We start from the raw sequence: 25,213 nt of genomic DNA, 5'->3' as shown, positions 1-25,213 counted from the left end.
TCATTCTAAAAAGTCAATATGAACATATTTCTCTTTTATTTAAAACCTTTCTGGTGCCTCCAATTGCCTTCAGAATGAAGAAGAGACTCCTGCCTAGCTCCCAGTGCCTTTCATGACCTGGTCCTTGTTTCCTTCTTCAGTCTCGCCTCTCATCAATTCCCAGTTCACACGGTTGTATCCTCAGGTCACCAAACTTCCTAAAATTTCCTCGATGCCCAAAGCACCATCTGCCTGGAAAGCGAATCCACTGTACTATTAAGCTACCTAATGTCTACTCATTCTTTAAGACTCAATCCTGCTCACTTCCACAGACAGTTCTGGTGTTCCCGTTATGTGCCAGGCATGGTGCTTCCTTCACTGTGGCATTCACCAAGTTTGCACGTGTACTAGCCACCACTTATATGTTACAACATCTCTCATAGAGATCTCTGAATGACCTGTGGACTTGGCTTACAGATGAGTGTAATATATTCTTTTAACTCATCATGTTTATGTGACAGATCTTTCCTTGTCCAGTAAAAGTAACAATAATCTCTTTTATTTGTATAATCTTCAACATTCTTCCACGTACATTGTTTTATTTGCTCCTAACAAAATCCCTTGGAAATATGATTATTCCTACTTTATAGATGAGAACTAAAAGTCATAAAAGTTAAGAGGCTTGACCAAGGTCACAGAGTTCATAGGTAAACCTGGCACTTGTACATTAGGAATTAGAGTGACCACAAAGGGAAATTGGTGTGGTGATGCCACCGTGTCTTTAAATCACCAATGTAAGGTGTGGTATTCAGTACAGGATAGGAGTTCAGTGAATGCTTACTGTTGCCAATGACAAATTGCAATTATCTAATTACCCAGTCCACTGTGATGTGGGTGAACTTATCCTGAATGATTAGTGTTTATCAGAAAGAATAAAAGGTATACAAAGAGAAGTTAGAACTGTCTCTATATGTTGGGTAGTTTCATTACCACTGAGAGCTAAAGGCTCCAGATAAGAGCACACAGAGATCCATTCACTCCAAAGACAAATCGGTCGAAACCAAAGAGAGAGTCAGTAAATCCTAGAGGTTGTTTGACAAATACCACCACCAAGTGAAGAACATGCAATACATGAGGAAACAGGAACCTACCTGGGATTCCTGTCTGTTGGCAGAGCCACTCCAGAGCTTCCTTTGATACTCCTATTTTTGAGACTTTTAGGTGTGCTCCTGACTGTTTAAGGGCATCTTGCCTCACCAGACCTGCTGAAATGGTCACATAGCAACAAATCACTCTTCATACTGCCTTATCTGTAGCACCAATGTCTGGGTCCCACGTGGCAGCCTCTCTCTTGTGTTAATGGACTTCATTATTGAGGTCTTTAAGATATTATCTCTGAAAGAGAGAGAGTTTGTAGGGTGTTTGGTTATTTGTACATATGTAATGCTGGGAGAGCCAATATAACCAAACAATTCCAGACCTGGACTAGCTCCAAAAACTGAACCTCAGTCCAAGTTCAAGGGACCCTGATGCAATGACAATACTCATGGTGAACAGCAATATTGAAGCCCTTCACAGATGCTCATAATATTAAGATAGCTGCCTGCTTCATTACAGCTGAAAAGAGACTGGCATGTCTTGCTATCTCCCATATGTAGGTATCACGGCCCTCATTTCCAAATCTTGGACTACTCTCTGAAATTCAGGACCTGCTTAGTTGTACTTAGGATACCAATAAATGTTTTCATAGAGAAAGATTCATTAAGACCCAAAGGGATTACTTACCTCTAGGCTGATCCTATTCCTTTACTAATGTGTCATTGGAGTGGATCACTGGGTCTCAGACCAGTCCACTTTGGATCCCTTGAATCGAGTCACAATGTAGGTCACAACTGTGGCAGCAAATAGAGATTTCAGAGGAAAAATGTTTTTGCTTGTTTTTCCACCCAACTTTTGTTGTTGTTCTCTTGTATTATGCAAGTTATCGATATTTATTGTTGAAAAACTAGAAAGCACAAAGAAGGAAAAAGATTTCCATTGTAGGAGTATCACAGTTCAACAGTTTCTTCTCTCTATCACTCTGTTTTAACCTTTTTGGGGGCATTTAAAATGGTAGTCTTGAACTTTACAGACAGAGGCTAAAATGGGAGATCAAAACTGGAGCTCATGCATCTTGAAATCCCCATCTCTGCATTCCACAGCTGCATCAGTGGCAAAAACACAACAATCCTAACCACATCCACCACACATTTCCTCTTAGAGGAAAACCCAACAGACCCCGGTTGTCCAGGAGGAGATATGATGCCTGGGACTGTGTCGACATAGGCTTTGCTAATCCATCAAGAAGCACTGGTGAAGGAAAGTAGGTTTTGGTCATAGAGACATGCAACCCCAGGTGACTGGTGGGATTGTAGTGGCTGATAACAGGCACATTTTCTTAAGGTGAGACCCTCCACCTTACATTCAGGGAATGGTTTTGTCTTCGATGACCATACACTAAATATGATACATATGGTGAGTCTACGATATCATGGCATGGAAAAATAGTTAAAAACCATTAAAAAAAACATTCTCTGTCATCTAACTTGACAACACGCATGCATCAGTTTTATTGCTTCTTTCCAGTAACAAAAACTTTGTGCTGACTGTCACACACATGATTCCTGTGCCATGGGTTTTTATCTGCTTCTGCTTTTGAGTTTCAAAGCTCAAAATTTCTGGTTTTGCTCTTGGGAGGGGACAGTAAATACAACCTATCTTTCCATAAAATAATGTGGGCACAAGCATTTGCCATCTACATTTCTTTATTATTGCTCCCAGAACTATTGGACTCCTCAGGAAGACCACAAAGAGGAAAAATGGATATATCTGGAGACTCCAAAGAATAGAATAATAGAAGTCTTCTGCATTATTTCCTTTTGGTGAAAGCACTGACCTCTGAAGGGGAATATTTATATTTCCAGTAGAGAGGGCAAAACCCTGGGGAAGCTATCAACATCCCTTTTCCCCACTCCTCCTTTGAGAGGGACCATACTTCCATGCTACTTCTCCTCTTCCCAGTTCTTTATTTTCTGTTTTTCTTCCTTAAACTTACTTTGTCCTTACTTTCCCCAAAGCTGGAAGGATAAGACACATCACCAATTTAGTCAGACTTGCTGTTTCTTGGACACACTTCCTCATTTGTCTCATCCAGTGGGCTCTGCTTACATTTTGTGTTCTCTTGGACCATTGCCCTGTCCCTTTCCTCATTTTCAAACACTGATCAGCTCCAAGGTTCACATGTAAGGCTAAGATTTGAAAATAGAGAAGCAGTCTGAGTATTTGGTCCTAAGATCAAGATGAGGATCTATTCCAGGGGTGGGCAATTTTTTTAATGTAAAGGGTTAGAAATAGTAAGTATTTTCAGCTTTGAAAACCATATGGTCACTATCACAGCTACTCAGCTCTGCCATTGCAGTGCAAAAGCATCCATGGACAATAGGTAAACGAATGGGCATGGTGTGTTCCAATAAAACTTTATTTAAAAAAAAAACAGGCAGCTGGCTGGATTTGACCCACGGACCACAGTTTGCCAATTCCCAATCTATTAGGCTAGTTTGGTGTTGGGGCACACAGCCCTTCTAAGTTTTCCACCTTCCAACCATGTGTGGTGACACCATCGGCTCCCCACCTAGACTCATGGGCTTCCTTTTACCTTTTTCTATGTACCCCTCCAGCAGTTTCAAGGATCTTTGACTCCAAAATTCTATACCTGTGGTTCTCTTCTGGAGGACTTCCCCAGGCTTCTGGAGACACTGTTATCTGCAGATGCTTAGAGCCCAAAGTACCAGGATGGCCCTTAGCCAGTGGCTTGGTGTGGATGTCTGACTGCTCTGCCTCAGGTCTGGACACTTTCTTTTTTCCGTAGCATCTGTAATCATCTCCTATACTATGTAATTTAATTATTTAACAATTAAATAATTTATCTGTCTCTTCCTGCTAGAATGTAGCCTCCTCAAAGTTAGCAATCCTTGTTTGATTTAGTTTTTGTAAGTCCTGAGAACAGTGCCTGGCATGTATTAATAACAAGTATTCCATGAATATGTGTAAACTAAATGAGTGAATGAATGAATGAATGAATGGATGGATGGATATTAGGGAGTACACTGGTTTAGGGTTGCCAGATTTAACAAATAAAAATATAAGGCTGGTGGCGGACTTGGCAAAGTGGTTAGGGCGTCCGTCTACCACATGGGAGGTCCGCGGTTCAAACCCCGGGCCTCCTTGACCCGTGTGGAGCTGGCCTATGTGCAGTGCTGATGCGCGCAAGGAGTGCCCTGCCACACAGGTGTCCCCGCGTAGGGGAGCCCCACGTGCAAGGAGTGCGCCCCATAAGGAGAGCCACCCAGCGTGAAAGAAAGTGCAGCCTGCCCAGGAATGGTGCTGCACACACGGAGAGCTGACACAGCAAGATGACGCAACAAAAAGAGACACAGATTCCCGGTGCCACTGATAAGGATAGAAACGGTCACAGAAGAACACACAGCGAATGGACACAGAGAGCAGACAACTTGGGGGGGCGGTGAATAAATAAAAAATAAATATTTAAAAAAAAAGAAAGCTGGATTCCCTAATTTGTGACGCAGAAGCCCTCTGTTTGAAGATAAATGCTGACCCTGCTTATGCACTGTAAAGGGTAACAGGTAGGTATTGAGATTTCCCTAAATATTGATAATCAAATATAATGTTATTCATTTGGCCCTTATTTATATATGTCATTTCATAACAATTAAAGTTTTAATAGAAGCATAAACTCAAATATTTACAGGGCTGGGAGATTATATATAGGAGTAAAACAGGTCCAGGAGAATAGTGTATGCACAAGGATAAAAAGCAACTGACTCTTGGTCTCAGTGTCAGGGACAGTACAGAGTGGTGGAGAGTGGTGAAGTGGAGAACCCGTACCTTGACTCAGCTCAGGCCTACTGTTGTTGTAGGGGAAAACTCAGTCAGGGTTGCTAGGTGTTCCAGTTTTTCCCCAAAAATCTGAAAATCCATATTTTTATATAACTTCTCCTAATTTAAAAAAGATGGGCAAGAATTTTTTTAATGTGAATATATGCTGACCCAACCCAAAAAAATGGTTGTTTACCATGAGTATAAAAACTAGATAATTCAGAAATCATGAAGTCCAGCAAGCTGCTGCTCATCCAAGTAATTTGTTTATATGTCTGTCTGTCCAGCTCTGTGATTGCAGGGACCGTGTCTCATATATTTTTGAGCGTCCAGCACTCAATCCTGGACAACCAATCTTTACTGAGTGAAGTGCCATGCCTCCTGCAGAGTGGCCCCTGTCGTGGCTGTGGTCCTTAGGAGCCCCCGTGATAACACAGAAAACGCAGATCGGTCTGGACTACAAAAATATCAGAAGGTTTACTGACCTCATGTGGCCCAGCAGTGCTTGTGGCATCTCAAGCCCCTTTCAATATCTTCTCTCACTCACTCCTAATTCAGTGCCTTTACCCCCAACTTCTAGCACCAATGTCATCAACGTGGCATAAAAGCCAGAGACTCTATCAATAGAAGCAGAAAGGAACATCTGGATATTTTATCACTGACAGAGTAAATATACTTATTAATACACTTATTAAAAGTAGTCACACATTTCAGATGAATCCAGGAGTCTCTTTTGACACACATAAAAAGCATTTCAAATATATGCATGTCCTTGACAAGGTTCAGCATTTAAACATCAAAATCCCAAGTTCAATAAATCCATTTAATTGGCATGTATACCTTAATTTCCAAATAAGGGATGATGTTGTGAGGTAATATGGGGTTTGAAGTCAGAAAACTTGAGTTTAAATCCTAGCTTTGTCTTATTACCTTGAACAAGTAACCTAAACTCTCTGAGCTTATTTTTGTGACGTAGAGCTAATAAGTAGTAATTAGGATAAATAGCAGTAGGGGGTTATTTGGAGACTAAAATGACAAAATTCGTACCTACAAAGTTGATTTAAAAATGATGACATCCACTTCTTGTGGATATCTAATTAATATAATTACATAAATTTATATAAAATTATATAATTATATAAAAAATTATATAAATTATATAAATTTCTCTTTGTAATCCTCCAAATGATAATGTCTCTTTAATTTCACAAAAGACGTTTGCACACAACAGTATTGAATAATATTAAGGGGTTTGAACACTGTCTCTTTTTTTCAAAAAATCCTGTTTTTAAAGTTCTGTACAGATTACTGAAGCTAGAAAAGCCATAATAGAAAGGGAGACAGTTGATTGAACTTTCTGAATATTAATTTTGCAAGGAAAAAGTCACACAGAACTAAGTAGGAAGCGCCTCAGGCCATCTTATATACCCTGAGGATAATGGTAAAATCACCTCAAGGGGCTTCCCCACTGAGCTTTAGGTTCAGATGAAACCATACAGCACTGTCACATGAACCACTGCTCAATCAGATCTCGGCTTATGCAATTGAGTTTTTAATCCAAATGCACATCTTTGAATGCATTCATGCTTAATTTCATCCAGTTGGTTTAGGTGCCAAGTTGTTTCTTTGTTCTATTATGTAATAAAAAGATCTTCAAGGTCTGAAGTCAACCCCTAAATAGATGCCTCCAGCCAAAGTTACAGGAACAATGTCTGACTCTCTTAAATTAAAAGGGGGGATTTATTGAGAGGGAGTTAGGACCTCCGAAACTCAATATATGCTTGGGTGGTCAAGCTAGGGAAATGGACAGGCACTATCTCTTGAGGGGCTAGCAAGCAGGAAGCACAATTATCTTTGTGGGGGAAGAGGAGGCAATTTCAATGTGCCTTAATGATGGTCCATGACAAGGAAGGACTCTCCAAGCCCCTCCCCTTTTTCAAAGTGTCTGGGATAGAAACTGTGGAGAATGGAGATTCTCAGTGTAGGCGGATCAAGATGGGACAAGGACTCCCCAGCAGCTGACTGGTTCTCTCTTCCTCCTGTGCTATTGCTGGGGCTGGTAGTCCAGGGGAGTTCTTGCTCCTTAGAAGCCATGTAGACCACAAGGTCCACCACCCTGCTGCTGTAGCTGAATCCACTGTCATACCAGAAAGTGAGCTTGGCAAAGTGGTTGTTGAGGGGCCCAGCATCAAAGGTGGAAGACTGGGTGCCTCTGATACCAGCTTCACCACCTTCATGATGTCATCCTATTTGGCCACTTTCTCCAAACAGCAGGTCAGATCCACAACTGATACTTTGGGGATAGGGACACTGCAGGCCATGGCACTGAGCTTCCCATTCAGCTCAGGATGATCTTCCCACCTCCTTGGCAGTGCCAGTAAATGCAGGGACGGTGTTCTGGGAAGCCCCACGGCCACCACACCCATCTCCCCAAGGGGTCATTCACAGTCTTCTGGTTGGCAGTGATGGTGTGGACTGTGGCCATGAGTCCCTCCACAATGCCAAAATTGTCATGGATGACATTGGCCAGGGGGGGCCAGGCAGTTGGTGATGCAGGAAGCATTCCTGACAATAATGAGGCAGTTATCCCATACTTCTCAAGGTTCATGCCCATCACAAACATGGGGGCATAGGCAGAAGCGGCACAGATGATGAATCCTCTGGCTCCACTCTGCAAGTGAACACCAGCCTTCTCTAAGACGGTGAAGAATCCACTACATATTCAGCACCTGCACTGCCCAATTTAATACTGGCAGGATCTCACTCCTCAAAGATAGAGATGGGCTTCCCATTGATGATAAGCTGACCATTCTCAGTCTTGATGGTGCCTTTGAACTTTCCATGGGTGGAAACATATTGGAACATATAGACCATGTAGTTGAGGTCAGTGAATGGGGTAATTGATGATGACAATCTCCATTTCATGAGTTTAAAGCAGCTGTAGTGACCAGGTGCCCAATACAACCAAATCTGTTTACTCTGAACTTCAGCACCATATCTCAGGGAGGTGGCTGGCATTGCACAAGAAGATGAACAGGGAGAAGCAGAGAGCCAAAAATTATTTTTTAACAGATTGAATATTATCCCCCCCCCCCAAAAAAAAAATAGCTATTTTCTAGTCCACACCACTACATGTGATTCTATTTGAACATTGGATATTTGAAGATGTATATTAGTTAAGATGAAGCCAGACTGGATTAAGATGGGTCTTAATCCAATATGGCTGGTGGCCCTATAGGGAGAGGAAATTTGGACAGAGATAGTCAAAGAGAGAAGACAGACATGTGATAGAGGCACAGATCAAGTTACACCATAAGTCAAAAAATACCATGGGATGCTGGTAAGCCTCTGCCAGAACCCTACAGATGTCAGGGGAAGCACAGCACTGCTGACACCTTGATTTGAATTTCTAGCTTGAAAAAATATGAGACAATAAATTTCTGTTGTTCCAAACCACCCAGTCATTTTATTGCAGTCCTAGGAAACTAAGACAGTAGGGATCATCTAAAATATTTCCTCCACCACCATCAGAAACCTCTGTTACTGTTCCAAGACACTAATACTGCTGCCACTTTGAGGAAAAATTAAAAGTTCCTTGTTCACGAGAGTATCTGATTGGAATGTGAGAAGAATCCAATGCCCTGTTGCTAATTTTGTCGTGTAGGAGGGAATGTGCAAGGATCTGAAAGAAGACTCTAGGAGCTGTGGGCAGCCACCTTTGCCATCCAGTAATAGTCCTACAACTGCATGGAACCAAATTCTGTCAATAGCCAAATGAACAAGGAAGTGAATCCTCCCTTAGAGCCTCCAGAAAGAAATGCAGCCCTACTGACAACTTTATTTAAATCCTGTGAGCTCCTTGTCAGACTTCTGACCTACAGAACTGTGTAAGCCAAGAGGAAACTGTGTAGGAGAATTCAATATATATCCATGGAATGCTTCAATGAATGAATGGAAACCTCCACAGGTCATAGGAATACTGCTGAGTATCTCGTCATCTCATTCTGCATTGCTTTCAACAAAGTACATTGAGATCCCATCAAGGGAGCCTTTTCTTTCTTTTCTTCCTCTTCTAGCATATGGAACCAGCTAAACAGATTGCCAGAGTCTGTGTCTGCCAAGATGTTTTCTGTGCCTGCATATTCCCAGCCTTATGTGCATCCAGTAAACAAAGAAATTTCATTCTTCATAACTCAAGGAATAAAGAAGCACTCTGCTATTTCAGTGGGCCCCAAGGTCATGGCCCAAGAATGACTCCATGGCCACCATGAAGTTATGTCCATTTCCAGCAAAGGCCTAGGAAAGGCTGGTGATCATCTCTGAATGATGATGGCCCACAAGCATGGCTGTCTCCCCATCCATGGTGTCTCCCTGGATCCAAGGAGTCAACCTGTCAGAATCTCATGAGGAGTAGAGTTTCTCACACTCTGGTCAAGTGCTGTGAATTTGGTGAAATTTCTAGGTAAACCTTCACAGTGCCTGTGCTGTGTGCCCAACCCTGGACATGGGCCAGTTAAGGGAGAAGACTAAAAGAAGCTTAGCCCTGGAATTATTTACAGCCTAGAGGTAGATGCGAAAGCAGCCATGTTTTACATGCATGAGGCAAATTAAGAATCCACGACAGTATTTATGGGCTGTTTAATCTATTGCACAGTGAAAAAAGGAAAAGCCAGTGTGGGCTTGGGTCAGAAGGCAGCAGGAAAGGGCATTGGATGTGCATAGGTACTGCTTTCATAACCTGAAAGTCTATATTTTAAAAAGAAAGTAAGAACAATGGAATAATAGTAAGGGGAAGAGAATTATGATCTTAGCTGTTAACTTCCTCTGTGATCTGAACACTTGCTGTCCTGTCTAGACCGTCTTCCTTCATCAGCACAGAGATGATGTCTGGGCTCCCTTTCAGCTAGGACTCACCTCTGTGTCTCGGGAGCCCCTCCTTGCCATGTCATATGAAACAACAAGTGAACTCCCCAAACATTACCATCTGCTTTCTCAAAACTTCCCTGGGGGCCACGCTGACTCATGTGTCTTAAAAATTTTCTCTCAAATGAATAACATTTTCATAAGGTCCACAAACAAGCCAGAGTTTACTTTTAAAACTCATACCAGTAAGTGTTTAAAGTAAATATTTACTGGCAATTATGGAAATATTTGGGATGCCCTTCCAAAGTTCTAGTTGTGAAATATCAATAAAATAATCGCCTAATTCCAAAAAAGAAAGAGAGAGTGTGTGTTTCTGATTGGTCAAGAGTTTGCCCCTTGCTTGGAAGTCAGGGAATGGGGAGAAGAAAAACTCAGGTCTTCTACCATCAGTAGTGAGAGGTGAGGCACTACCTGCTCCACCATACACAATGGGGAATTTCCCAATGTAAGTTAGCATTGAACCCTGGAAAGTAAAAAAAAAAAAAATCAAAGTCGACCGGAAGTGGGACATTTGCATCTTTTTAGAATGTTTTGGAATAGTACAAAACAAAACTGATATTCAAAAGATATTTATTGCCACAGGTATACCCTTTGGTCGTAACCAGCATCTGTTCTGATTGGCCTACGTTGTCAAATACTCCGAATATCAATCTGTGTATAAAGCCAGATGAAGTAGATTCAGTTCAACAAGGTGGGTGACAACATTAGGTAATATAATTTTTGCCAGATAAACAATATGATTATAAAGCAATGACACCAATTTTCTGGTATGATTTATAGTCACTAAGGGTTATTCCAAAAGGGATGTCCAGAAGTTTTCTGATCTTTGGCAGTAGCATTGGAATTAGGAGGGTATGTGAGGGATAATCCTCTTTTGTATGTAAATACTGGTGTGTTTGCTTATCTCACACTCCCAGGATAAATGTACTCACACAGAACAAACCACCCTTAACGTACCAGACAATACGATTGACCAATGTTCTTAGTCATGAACTTTGCAAAGAGCAGCAATAGTAACTTGGGGGTAAGAAAATGAGTAAAAGAAAGATTTCTTTTGAAGAGTAGTTATTGTGCTGAAATAGCCTAGCATCCAAGCCAGCAAGACAGAGTTGCAAGGTAAAACATCAGAAGGAATAAGATGGGCCGAAAGAATCAGCACAAAGAAGAAAACACACTGGACCCACAAGATAACATTTTTAAAAGAGACAACCACAGGCACAGAAGGCAAAGGAGGGAAGAAATGGAGGAATCAAAATGAGTCAACACAAAATCTACAAAGAAAAACAGAATTATAGATTTTAGGGATGAAAAAAACAAACCACTAGGGCCATATAAAACTCCTGGTGAGGCAGTACTGCTCGCTGCACTAACTCTTTTGTTTTTCATCTTCTTGGCTCTGAGCACCAGAGAGGGTCCTCTGTCTACAAATCTCTCCCCACTTCTTGTTGTTAGAAAGTTATATCTTTACAGCTGAAAAGTTTCCCCAACTCTGGTAAGACCCATTATTTTTCCTATACTTTTAAGCATGGTCAATAACTTGTCCTTCTTCCTTCAATTATTATTCTTCAGTATTTACAGATGTATCTGTGATTTCTTTCGTTCAAAATGTACATATTCAGTTTCCTGGATCTCAGCTGCCTTCAGAATCACGGGTTTTGATAAGAGCGGGAAGGAGAGAAAGGGAGACAAGGGTCATCTTAATGATCCTTTGCATATCCCCAGTTTATCAATCTCTCAATAATGAGAATGGCCAAGCTGCACCAGGCGTTTAGTCATCTAAGTAGGCAAGTCTACCAGCCCTCCCTGCATATTGATCAGTTGATTGATTTTTAAGTTTTATAGAAATGTACTCACTGCCAAGGTCTCTGGACACTTCTATGACAGTAACATTAAGAAAAATAAAGAGATGGATGTTCCCTGTCCCAAAGGCTTCCTCTTAACCATTCAAGAGTTTCTTTTTTTAAAATGCACATTAAAAGGTAGACTTTATGTCAGGCACTGAAGGTCACTGAAATGAGGTTTGCTCCGCTATCTAGGGAAAATGTTTGCAATTCTAACAACATGCCTATACAGAAATCCCTCTCTCCAGCTCACAGAAATTCAAAGAACCATAATCTTGGAAAAGACCATAAAAACCCAAGACCAAACATGAACCCATAATCCACGGCTGGTCTTTTATGACATTTTCCCTGGTCCAAGTGAGGATAGGTAAAAGAAAAAAGTCAAGGTAGCAAGTTTTCCTAAAAGCTAGCAATGTAAAGAACTACTCAGCATTCTGAGATGATGTGTTTCCAAATTTTTGATATTAATATATACTTGCTTTCATAAAATGCTAATGATAGCAGTTGCCATTTCTTTTATATAATATCTTATAATATCTTTCCTCGGCAAAAAAAAAAAAAAAAGATTGGCAAGATCACTATGTTAATCCCTAAAATTTCCCTTGAAATTTTATTGGTCAGTGAAATTCAAAATCTGGAAACCATTAATTTTGCAGGTAAGAAATCACAGTGAGGGAGTAACTGCTAAGGCCCCAGCCAGTTTGTGTAGAGCATGGATGAAGAAACAGACCTCCTAACTCCCACAGCTCTGTGCTGCCTTTTCCAAATGCCAAGGTTCCGAAAAGTCCACCCTTGCCCTTCCTGGCTGTCCTAACAGACAGGACTCAGGATGACCCAAAAGAAGTAACAACTGCTTCCTTACCAATGACAACCCTAGCCCTACTTTGTGTCTCTGATTTCCTAGATAAGATTAGTGAGAAACCTAGTGATTGAATTACCCCCATTCCTGAAATCACGCAGTCCAGATCAAACCACACCTCCTTAAACTCTCCAATATCATCTAACCAAGCCCAAATCCTATAACTATCTGTGGTGGTTTGAGTCTTCTGTGGACCCCAGAAAATTGTGTTCTTAAATTGGTCCATTCTTAACTTGGGACCCTTTGGGTTGGATTCAGTTGAGGGCCATTTGATGGGACTGCTTCAGTAAGGCATAGCCCAGGGTGGGTCTTGGTCTTCTTGTTGGAGTCTTTTATATAAGGGAGAGAGGAGGCCTCGGTGACAGAGAGAAATGCCCAGAAGCTGAGAGAGAAGGCCCTGGAAGCCTGAAGCTGAAATCAATGGAACACAGAAGGTGAGAGAAATGCAGGAGAGAGGAAGCCAGAAGCTGAAAGTAAAGAAGCCCAGAGGAGAGGGGAGAAACGAGTGGATGCACCACATGCCTGATGGCCACAGCTGCAGCTCGGGAAGAAAGCAGCTCCTGAGGATGCCTTGATTCGGAAACCTTCTCAGCCTCAGAACTTTAAGCTTATAAGCTAATAACTCCCCAATGTAAAAACGAACCTATTTCTGGTATATTGCCTCAGCAGCCTTTAGCAAACTAAAACAGCATCCTCTCCTGACTCCTCTCAAGACACTCTTGGTCCCCTGTGTGCAATTTCCCTTGCTGCAAGGAGTTAATAAATCTTATTTTGTTTGACTATTGGGGGCTTTTGATGGATAGGCTTCAGCAGTATCTAGAAGTGAAGTGCCACCAAAACAAACACTAAAAATGTGTGGCTTTGGCTTAATAGGCAATTAGTGGGTTTTGAAGAAGTGGTTTTTGAGGCTGGAAAGAATACAATATGCATCATAAATTTGTAAAGCATGGGTAAATTGTCATCTGTGGTTACTTGAAAATTAAATAATGTACTTGGTTAACTTGCAGCTCTTGGAAAGTTATCAGAAACCAGAGTATTAGCAATATGCATTGGTGGCTGTTGGCTACCATTGGCAAGTTACTGCAAGAAAAGGATAAGCCCAGAGAGGTATCTGCCATTGTATAAGTGAGAATAAGAGGAAAAAGGAAGTCCAGAAATTCAGGGATTTTCAGGTTGAAAGAGGAAACAGCTTTCTTCCCCAATTGGAAAAGATAAAACGGAGAAGGAGAAAATCTCTGAGCAAAGAAAGCCAAATAAAACTCGGAAATTAACTCTAGTCCACTTCTGTCTACCCATTAACACCTTTAAATGGATTAAGTGGCCTCTGAATAAAGGTTCAACTAACGGTATGGTGTACAGAAAATCCTTTCTATTGAAAGAAATAATTCAGTGAATTGAAACTAAAAGTGTGGATCTTCCATCTAAGTCTGACAAACTCAATGTACTAGAAGGTTAGGGTGAGAGAAAGAAAGCAAAGAATTATAGGAAATCTTAGAAGTATGTCCAGAAAGGAATTGTGGCTGCAACTACATGGAACTAAGAGGTATCAACTAGACCAAGGATCAGCAAGCATATTTTCTGTAAAGGGACTGATAGTAAATATTTTAGTTTTGACTGGCTTTATGGTCTCTGCCGCAGGTACACAATTCTACCACTACAGAGCCAGCAGCCATAAGACATCACATGAGCAAATGGACATCTCTGTGTTCCAATAAAACTTTATTTACAAAAAATAGGTGGTGCTCTGGATGTGACCCATGGGCCAAAGTTTGCTGAACCCTGAACTAGACAAAAAGCGTATTAAGCCCTGAAGACAGTTAGTTGCACAGCCAAGGAAAGCTCAGCCCAGACTAGAAAAGCCTCTGACTATTTGCAACAACTCTACCCATATTGCTGTTCAGCAGAGTTCTGACCTAGACCTTCTCCTAAGACACGGAAACCCACTTGTGCTGGACTGAGCACAAAAAGCAGCCCAGAATCTAAGTTTGTGTCCTGCTAACAAAGACAAGGTAGACGCTCCCTCTCTGCATTCCCACAGCTCCCTGAATTACTGCAGCTGTTAGCACACTATACTATGTTCTTACCAACTTCTCTCACTAGCCTGTACATTCCTCAAGAGCAGTTTTCTCAGAACCTGTCCTTTGCCTGTCTGACCCATGGTCAATGAACAATAAATACTTGCTAAACAAATGACTCTATCACCTCCCCAAACTGCCCTTCCTTCTCCGCTCTATCCAACCGAGCTGCAAAAAAAAATCATTCCAACAACAATTCCACAGATGTCATCAATCCTCTCATAGTCAGTATTACTACAGCCTACCAGCCTGGCTCATCCTCAGCCCTAATTCAATTCAAACCTCTCTTTTTTCCTGGACTGCACAAAGTGGTGGAAAAATTGTGCAGCGGTACCATTTCAATTGAAGGTGTCCCGTCTCCATGGAGCAATGAGTGAAGTCTAGCAATCTTGTAACCTTTCCTAGTTTGATACATCTTCCAGCCCCTAGGCAGCTGTTCCAAAACTTCCCTAGCATAGAGTTTAACTAAAGTCTAAGCTTACTGCTGTCATGTGCTGGCCTGTCTGGATACTAAAAGAGGGTATTCTGATGGCCTCTGATGTGGGGACTTGTTGTGTGTCCACATCTTGGGTTTATACAATGGAATTGGTAGAATCTGTAGGTCCCTTCAAGACAGAAGTCATGTTGACCTAGTAACAGCTTTGATCATTGGAGCATATTAGGAATTCTGAGAACAAGGTGGGTATGATTCAAATGGGTACCCAAGCCAGCCCTAGTTTGCTTGTCTGCATTATTGGGAGAAAGAAGGCTCTACTAAAACCTGAAAGAGCTGTTTCTCTTAAGGTTGAAACACACCCAGGCCTAGAAGCATGCTAACAGACAGCTCACAGAGGAGTTGGCAGCAGAAAACTGCCAGGTCAGAAGAAGCAGTGGGCAGGACCACGGCCCAGGGCAGTTGCCTCTGTGACTGGCTGTACAGCAGCAGCTCCTGCCAGGGCCACTGGCAGGAGTCCACAGGGGCAAATTTCTGCCCACACACCATGGTATGACGTGTCCCTAAGCCTGTGAAACATACCCTCATCACTCCTGAAATACTTGTAGGGTTCTTGGAGGGGTTAATTGGCCTAATGAAAGAGGAGATGCAGAGCTAGAGTGATCTGGGTTACAGTTTGCTTACTCTTAATCTTTACATTCTGCCTCTGGGCAGTGAATTTTTTCCTATTTCATAGAGAAAACAGAGACCATGAGGTGTCAACTACCACAATTTCTTAGCTTATCTCCAAATACCTAAGCCTAGATTCTTTTTTAAAGCTTTTTATTATACTAACAAATATGCAGTGTGAAATTTCCCATTTTAACCACATGTAAGTGTACAATTCAGTAGTATTAATTATATTCATAGGGAAGCAGATGTGGCTCAACTGATAGAGCATCTGCCTAAGGGTTCAATCCCCAGGGCTTCCTGACCCGTGTGGTGAGCTGACCCATGCACAGAGCTGCCACACGCGAGCAGAGTGCTGTGGCCTCGCAGGGGCGCCCCCACATAGGGGCGCCCCACATGCAAGGAGGGCACCCCTCAAGGAGAGCCGCCCCACATGAAAAAAAGTGCAGCCCGCCTAGGAGGGGTGCCACACACATGGAGAACTGACGCAGCAAGATGACACAACAAAAAAGAGAAGCAGTTTCCCAGTTCCACTGGATAAAGCAAGCAGACACGGAAGAAAGCACAGCAAGACGGACACAGAGAGCAGACAACGGGGGGAAGGGGAGAGATATAAATAAAATAAATCTTAAAAAAAAATTATATTCACTGTATTGTACTACTATCACTGAAATCTATTACTCTAATTTTCTATCACCTCAAACAGAACTTACCCATTAAGCTACTACTCCTCCTCATCCAACCCATCCCATGCCCAGTTCCTGGTAACCGCTAAGTTTGCTTTTTCTAAGTATCTCATGTACACAAGATCATAAAATATTTTCTTTTTGTGTCTGACTTAATTCACTCAACATGATGTATTTAAGGTTCATCTATGTGGTAGTATGCATCAGAATTTCATTAATTTTTACAGCTGAAAAATATTCCGTGGTACATATACACCACATTTTTTAATCCATTCATCTGTTGATGGACACCTGGGCTGCTTCTACGTGTTGGCCTTTTGGCTATTGTGAATAATGCTGCCATAAATTTTTTTAAAAGATTTATTTTATTTATTTATTTCTCCTCACCCCCTCATTGTTTGCACTCGCTGTTGTCTATTCATCTTCCTGTGTCTGTTCATCTTCCTTGTTTCTTTGAGAGGCACCAGGAACCAAGCCCCGGACCTCTGGTGTGGTAGAGAGGTACCTAATCACTTGAGCCACTTCCCTTCTCTGCTTTGTTGTATCTCTCATTATGTTTTTCTTCTTGTGTCTCTTGTTACATCATCTTGCTGTGTCAGCTTGCCACACCTGCCCACCACGCCAGCTCACTGTCTTCTTTAAGAGGCACTGGGAACCAAACCAGGCACCTCCCATGGGATAGGCAGGAGCCCAACTGCTTGAGCCACAACCGCTTTCCCTGACATACACATTTATGTGAAAATATCTGTTCTAAACTCTGCTTTCAATTCTTGTAGATAGATACCAAGAAGTGGAATTGCCAGGTCATGTGGTTAATTCTATTTTTAATTATCTAAGGAAGTGCCAAACTGATTTCCACAGTAGCTGCACCCTTCTACAGTGCCACCAGCAATGTATAAGAGTTCCAATTTCCCTACATCCTCACCAGCACTTATTATTTTCTGCTTTTGAAGTAATAGCCATCCTATTGGGTATGAGGTGGCTTTAATTTGCATTTCCCTGGTGACCAATATTGACTAAGCCTAAATTTTTTACATACATTGCTGTGACAGGAATGACAGGGTTGAGAGAGAACACAATGAAGCATCCACTGGGGGTGAGGGGAGAATGTTGATGAGAAGGAGCAAAATGAAGTGAGCAAGTCTGAGTCTAGAGTGGGTGAATTCAGGGTCTTATCTCAGAGAAATTTTGAAAGAAAATCTAAACTTCATTTTGTACCACCATTGTCTTCCTTTAAAAATAATTCCTTCTTATGCCTTACATTGTGGCAAACCATTGACCACAGTTAGTAGCAATGCTTCAATATTTGTACATCAATTGTAACAAGTGTACCATCCTGTATATAAAATGTTATTAATAGGGGAGGGAGAAAAGGGGGAGGGTGTTGGGTATATGGGAATCCTCTATATTCTGCACATGACTTTTCTGTAACCTAAAGCTTCTTTGAAGATAAAATGAAAAAAATAAGACACTGGGGGAATGTACCAAGAAAATGTCACTGTGCATACAAGACAACAGATCTTACAGTGATGAAAGACAATGCCTAAAAAATGTTTTTTTATTGTTTCTATTTTTTTATTTTTTTATATTTTATTTTTAAAATTATCATTATTATTTCATTTTCTTATTATTTTTATTTGGTTATTTTCTTGACTTCATCTTTGGAGAGGTTTTGGATCACAGAAGGGTTACAACTGTGGCAGGGGAGGATCATTGGTGTGGGGTGTCAGTGATGGGGGGATGCGTGGGAGGGGGTGCATCTGGGGCATGCCTCTAAGCCATATGAATGTGTTCAACTGTTCATGGGGCATTGCCGTGGTGGATGGAGACCCACACAATAACCAAAAGAATATTGAATTCCCATCCTGGGGAGCTCTGCTACATTCTCTAAGGGGACAGCAACAATCCCCCAAGTACAGGGGCAGTGCCTAGTGAAGGAGGATGGACCATTGCAACATGTCCTTGATACTGATGATTATACTGATGAGCCTTTTCTTTTCAAATTGAAACTTAACCTGGTATTATACACTGCCTAAGAGTTAACCTCCTGAGGGCATCCTTGTTGCTCAAACGTGGCCTCTCTATAAGCCAACTCATCATATAAACACACTACCTTCCCCCCACCATGGGACATGACTCCTGGGGATGAGCCTTCCTGACACCAAGGGATTATTACCAAGCACCGACCAGCAATGCACCAGGAAAAAAAAAAACCTTCACCAAAATGGGGAAGGGGTAAATACAAATGAGTTTTTATGGCTAAGAGATTTCAAAGTGAGTTGGGAGATCATTCCAGAAGTTACGCTTATGCACATCTCAGCAGGATCTCATTGACTGCCACTGTAAATATTGCCTCAAATAGCAAGTCTTCTGAGGGCTCTAGAAATACCCAGACACTATAATCAGGGCAGACAACTCAGAAGTTTGGTGCCCTGCCAGTGGGCCTTACTTTGGAATTTATGCTCCCCAATGTGACAGTCTTGGACTCATTTGTGGTTTCCCTATACAAGATTCTTCTGCCCCTTCTATTTGAACCTATAGTTAATACTCTACTTGATAGGTGTGTGTCCAAGAGACTTAAATCTTTGGCCTGTCCATATGCCAGATGAGCCCTGAATCTCAGCAGAGTTGCAACATCTACTCTTCACTTCATTGGACTCACCCAGAACAATGAACAATGGACTAAAGTAGACATTATTATTTTAGCAATAGAAGAACCTTTTATCATTGATATAAAGTCAGTGACTACCAGAGGTTCTGAGGGGAGAGAGAGGAAAGAATAGGTGTAATATGAGGACATTTTCAGGGTGTTGGAATTATCCTGCATGACATTGCAATGACTGATACAGGTCATTATATATTTTGTCATAACTTACAAAATTGTGTGGGACAGAGTATAAACTATAAGGTAAACAATAATCCATAGTTAGTGGCAATGCTTCAATACATGTTCATCAATTATTGATGATGTACCACACTAATGAGGGATGGTGTTAATGTGGGGAAGTGTGGGAGGGGGAGGGAGGGTGGTATATGGGAATCCCTTATATTTTTACGTAACATTTATGTAATCTAAAGTATCTTTAAAAATATATATTAAAAATTCATTTTTAAAAATTCCTTCTTGAGGGCAGAGGCCATGTCTTAATAGTGCTTGCATTTCCAATGACAGGTACAAGTGCCTGGCACCTAGCAAAACTAAGATAAATTAATGACTTTACAAACTCTGTGATGACTAAGAAAAGACATTTGAAAAAGGTAGACTTCATAACTAAAATAAAATTGGTCTGGAAACCTCAGATCCATAAACATGGATATGAGAGCTGCAGAATACCTTCAGCATAGAGCATCAGACTCTGAGGAAAGACGAAAAGCCCACTTAACCCCAGACTATGTCCATATCAATATTTCATGATAGTTTTAATAGCATAGCCCACATGGGAAAATCTTATCTTCCACCCCCCAGACTGAAGGTTGAGGGCTGGGAAAGAGTGATCTGCCAATAGGCAGTTAACTGGGAATTTTTAAAGGATGTTTATGGAGGAAAATGTAGGATTAGAGAGGCAAAAAGATCACTTCTGTCCCAGAAAAATAGCTATAGAACAGGTGGAGAGTGTCTGGAGGGCTGTTCTGGGGCTTAGGACATAAAGGGAAGGTTAGACACCACCCAGAAGCAAGAGGGGCTAAGGAAAAGAATCTTAGCTGACTGGAAAAACAGACTTTAAATATAAAAAAGTGACAGTGGGTACAGAAGACCATTATTTATTATATTGGTAATCCACCAGGAAGGTAAATTTACCTAACAAGGGTGCCCCAAAATACATGAGGCAAACTCTGGCAACAAAATGAAAGAATAAATAGATATCTCTACAATAATAGTTGGAGACTTCAACACACCACTCACATCAATAGATAGAACAAATGGACAGAAGATCAACGAGGAAACAGAACTTGAACAATGTGATAAATGAGCTGGACCTAACAGACATATACAGAACATTGCACCCCAATCAGCAAGTTATACATTCATTTCAAGTGCTCATGGCTCTTTCTCCAGAATAGATTACATGTTGTGCTACAACACAGCTCTCAATAAATTTAAGATGATTGAAATTTTACATTTCACCTTCTCTGATGATAATGGAGTAAAACTGGAAATCAATAATAGGTGGGAAAGGGGGAAATTCGCAAATATGTGGAAACTAAACACAATTCTAAACCATCAGTGAGTCAAAGAAGAAATTGCAAGAGAAATTAGTATATATCGCGAGACAAATGAAAATAAGAGCATGACTTATCAAAACTCATGAGCTACAGGAAAGGCAGTGCTGAGAGGGAAATTTATTGCCGTAAATTTTATATTAAAAAGGAAGAAAGGGAAACCAATGTGGCTCAAGTGATTGGGCTTCTGTCTACCATACAGGAGGACCTAGGTCCCATCTCTGGGGTCTCCTGGTAAAGGCATGCCCACTTGGTGAGCCAGTGCCTGTGTGGAGAGCCAGTGCCCACCTGGCAAGTCACAGAGCAAGATGATGATGCAACAAAAAGAGAGACAAAGGGGAGAGTCAAGGTGAGACACAGCAAAAACCAGGAACTGAGGTGGCAGGAACTCTCTCCACATTGGAAGCCCCCAGGATCAAATCCTGATGAATCCTAGAGGAGAAAAACAAGAAGAGTGGACAAAAAGAGAAAAGGACACAGAAGACCAGGCAGTGAACGGACACAGCAAAAAAAAGGCAGGCTGGGGGGGGAAGAGGAAGAAATAAAAGAAGGAAGAGCTAAAATCAAAAATCTAACTGAACACCTGGAGAAACTATAAAGAGAACAGCAAAACAAACCCAAAACAAACAGAAGGAAAGAAATAACAATTAGAGCAGAAATAAGTGATGTTGAGAACAACAACAAAAAAAGAAATCAATGAAACTAAAACCTGGTTCTTTGAGAAGAACAATAAAATTGGCATCTGAGGGGCAAGATGGCTTCGGATTAAGCGCACCCACATCATCTCTCCTGCAAAAAAACAGCTGAGTGGGGGTAAATCCTACCTCAGTGAGCTGTTTTGGGAACCCACAAAGCAGGAGGCTTCAGGGCATCAATCTGGAAAGAGTGTGACAAAAAGAGTGATTGCTCAAGGTGTTTTGCTAGCTTGTTTATTGTTTGCTGTGTTTCCTCTTCCTCAATTTCCTCTTTTCTGTGTGTACTGATTTTGGCAACCAATGCTGTCTCTTTTCCTTCCTACATCTTTCTAACATCTGCCTTCTGTTGTTACACATACATTCCACCTCTCTTTCTTTAGTCCCCAATTTTTCTGGCTTTTTATTTCTAACTCTTCTATTTTGTTTTCTATATTTTATTCTTTTTGTTTTTGCCTTTCTCTTTCCCTCTCTCCTCATCATGCTGGCCTTTTGATTCATACTATATTCTTCTCCATATTCAGTTTCCATTTCATTGTAGGTACTCCACTTTTTATTCCTATAACTCTACACTGCTTACGTGGGTTAAATATTCATTCTCCTAGGTCTTATATGGTTCTCCTAAATTTTACTATCAATATTACTATTATACTTTTTCTTTTCTTACCTCCTTTGCTTTCTCTAGTCCTAAACTTTTTCCTTCAAGGGAACTTAGACAACAACAAGGAAATAGAATAAGAAGAACAAAGTGTCAAAGAAAAAACTTAACACACACACACAAACAGCAACTAAATAATATGTGAGACTAAAGAGAGAAGCTAATCAACTGAAAAAACCCATCGAGATAAAAAGATGACCAAAAGCAACAAAAAATTACAAACCATAAGAAGAAACAGAAAGACATGACCCAGTCAAATGAAAAAACTAAAAACCAAGAAGAGGAGCAGAATATTGAACAATTAATCAAAGCTGTTAAAACAAAAATCATGGACCAACTTAATAAAGTGAAGGAAGAGATTAAGGATATTAAGAAAACACTTGGAGAGCATACAGAAGAAATTGTAAACATATGCAAGAAGATAATGGATATGATGGTGATGAATGGCACAGTCCAAGAAATCAAAAATACACTCTCAGCAAATAACAGCAGATTTGAATAAGCAAAGGAAAGAATTAATGATGTGGAAGACAGTGCATCTGAAATCAAACATCTAGTAGAACTGATGGATAAAAGGATAGGAAAAAATCACACAACACAAAATGCATGATCATGCATTATAGGCATCCCAGAAGGAGAAGAGAAGGGAAAGGGGACAGAAGGGGTGTAGGAGGAAATAATGGCTGAAAACTTCCCAACCGTATTTAGGGAGATGGATGTACATGCCCCAGAATTGCACCTCACCCTAAATAGTATAAATCCCAACAGGCCTACTCCAAGACACATACTTGTCAAATTATCCAATGCTCAAGACAAAGAAAAAATACTGAAGGCAGCAAGAGAAAAGAGAACCATCACATACTAGGGAAGCTCAATAAGAGCTCAATAAGCTAAAATTGAAGGCCTAACTGCACACTGGGAAGAATTAGTGAAAAAACAACAAACTATTCCCAAAGGAAAAAGAAATAAAGAAATAAAAAAGATCAGAGCAAAACTAAATGAAATAGAAAAGAAAGCAGCAGAAAAAATAAACAAAACAAAGAGCTGGTTCTTTGAGGAGAACAATAAAAATGAAAACCCTTAGCTAGACTAAGAAAAAAAGAGAGAAGATGCAAATACACAAAATATGAAATGAGAAAGGGGATATCACTACTGACCCCACAGAAATAAAGACTATCATAAGAGGATAGTTTGAAAAATTATATGCCAACAAGAAGGACAATTTAGAGGAAATGGACAAATTCCTAGAAACACATAAGCAGCCTACATTGACAAAAGAAGAAATTGATGATCTCACAAACCAATCACAAGTAAATACATAGAATCAGTCATTAAGAACCTCCCAACTGGCAAGCGGCTGTGGTTCATTCAGTTGGGCTCCCGTTTACCATATGGGAGGCCCTGGATTCACATCTTTAGGACCTCCTTGTGAAGGCAATCTCACCCACAAGTGCTGCAGAGTGCTGCCTGGCCCACAAATGCCACAGAGAGCCGACTCAGCAAGGTGACACAACAAAAAAAGGAGACAAACAAAAACACAGAAGATTACACAGTGAATGGACACAAAGAGCAGACAACAAGCAAGCCACAAGGGTAGGGGAAATAAATAAAAATAAATACAGACACAGAAGAACACACAGCGAATGGACACAGAGAGCAGGCAGCAAGCAAAAAGCCACAAAGGAGGAGCGGGAAAAAGAACCTCCCAACTAAGAAGAACCCAGGGCCAGAAGGCTTCACAGGTGAATTCTACCAAACATTCCAGAAAGAACTAACCCCAGTCTTGCTTAAACTCTTCCAAAAAATTGAAATGGAAGGAACATTGCCTAATTCATTTTATGATGCCAACAATACCCTAATACCAAAGCCAAACAAAGACACCACAAGAAAGGAAAATTACAGACCAATTGCTCTAATGAACCTTAGATGAAAAACCCTTAACAAAATACTTGTTAATCATATTCAACAACACATCAAATGAATTAAACACCATGACCAAGTGGGTTTCATCCCTGATAAAAAAATCAATGTAATACACCACATAAACAGATCAAAAGAGAAAAATCACATGACCATCTCTATAGATGAAGAAAAACCATTCGAAAAAATACAGCACCCTTTCCTGATACAACCATTGCAAAAGATAAGAATAGAAGGAAACTTCCTCAACATGATAAATACTATATATGGAAAACCCACAGCTAACATCATATATGATGGTGAAATCCTAAAATCTTTCCCTCGAAGATCAGGAACAAGACAAGGATGTCCACTTTCACCTCTCCTATTTAACATTGTGTTAAAAGTACTAGCTCGAGCACTGAGGCAAGAAAACACATAGAAGGCATCCAAACTGGAAAGGAAGAAGTCAAAATTTCACTATTTGCCAATGATATGATCCTATACATAGAAAGCCCCGAAAAATCTACAACAAAGCTTCTAGAACTTTTAACTGAGTTCATAAAGTCACAGGTTATAAGATCAATGTGCAAAAAATCAGGAGCATTTCTGTACACCAATAATGATGAATCTGAGAAGGAAATCAAGAAAAAGCACCATTTACAATAGTAAATTTAAAAATCAAATACCTGGGAATAAATTTAACTAAAGATGTAAAAGATTTATGCAAGAAAACTACACAACACTGTTAAAGAAAATCAAAGAAGACTTAAGAATATGCCCCACTCATGGATAGGAAGACTAAATATCATTAAGATGTCTACCCTATCAAAATGATCTACAGATTTAATGCAATCCCAATAAAAATCAACATAGCATTTTTTAATGAATTGGAAAAACTATGCAATTTATTTGGAAGGGCAAGAGGCTCTGAATAGCCAAAGACATATTGAAAAAGAAAAAAGAAATTGGAGGACTTAAATTACCTGACTTGGTCAAAACAGCATGGTTTTGGCACAAGGATAGACATGATGACCAATGGAACCGAATTGAGAGTTCTGATATACATCCTGTCATGTACAGTCATCTAATATTCAACAAGGCCACTAAGCCAACTCAACAGGGAAAGAAGAGCCTCTTCAAGAAATAGTGCTTGGAGAACTGGACATCCATATGCAAAAGAATGAACACCATCTCACACCTTATACAAAAATCAACTCAAGATGGATCAAAGGTCTAAATATAAGAGCCAAGACCATAAAGGCCTTGAAAGACAATGTAGGGAAGCATCTACAGGACTTTGAAATGGCTTCATGAACTTCACACTCCAAGCACAAGCAGCA

The 25,213-nt window shown here is 40.6% G+C and overlaps 1 long non-coding RNA gene across 1 annotated transcript in view; it reads right to left on the bottom strand.

The window, feature by feature from the left end:
- The window catches only part of LOC111765153 (uncharacterized), a 49,951-nt gene that overhangs the window by 3,304 nt on the left and 21,434 nt on the right, over positions 1-25,213 (bottom strand). Inside the window, exons 3-5 of the long non-coding RNA XR_009185755.1 lie at positions 5,400-5,531; positions 1,765-1,984; positions 1,131-1,374 (exon numbers count right to left, since the gene is read on the bottom strand). This is a non-coding gene — a long non-coding RNA (uncharacterized lncRNA). The remainder of the gene's footprint in view (positions 1-1,130; positions 1,375-1,764; positions 1,985-5,399; positions 5,532-25,213) is intronic.

This window comes from Dasypus novemcinctus, chromosome 5 (genome assembly GCF_030445035.2).
Source record: "Dasypus novemcinctus isolate mDasNov1 chromosome 5, mDasNov1.1.hap2, whole genome shotgun sequence".
NCBI lineage: Eukaryota > Metazoa > Chordata > Mammalia > Cingulata > Dasypodidae > Dasypus > Dasypus novemcinctus.
This window is presented reverse-complemented; position numbering and strand designations above follow the sequence as displayed.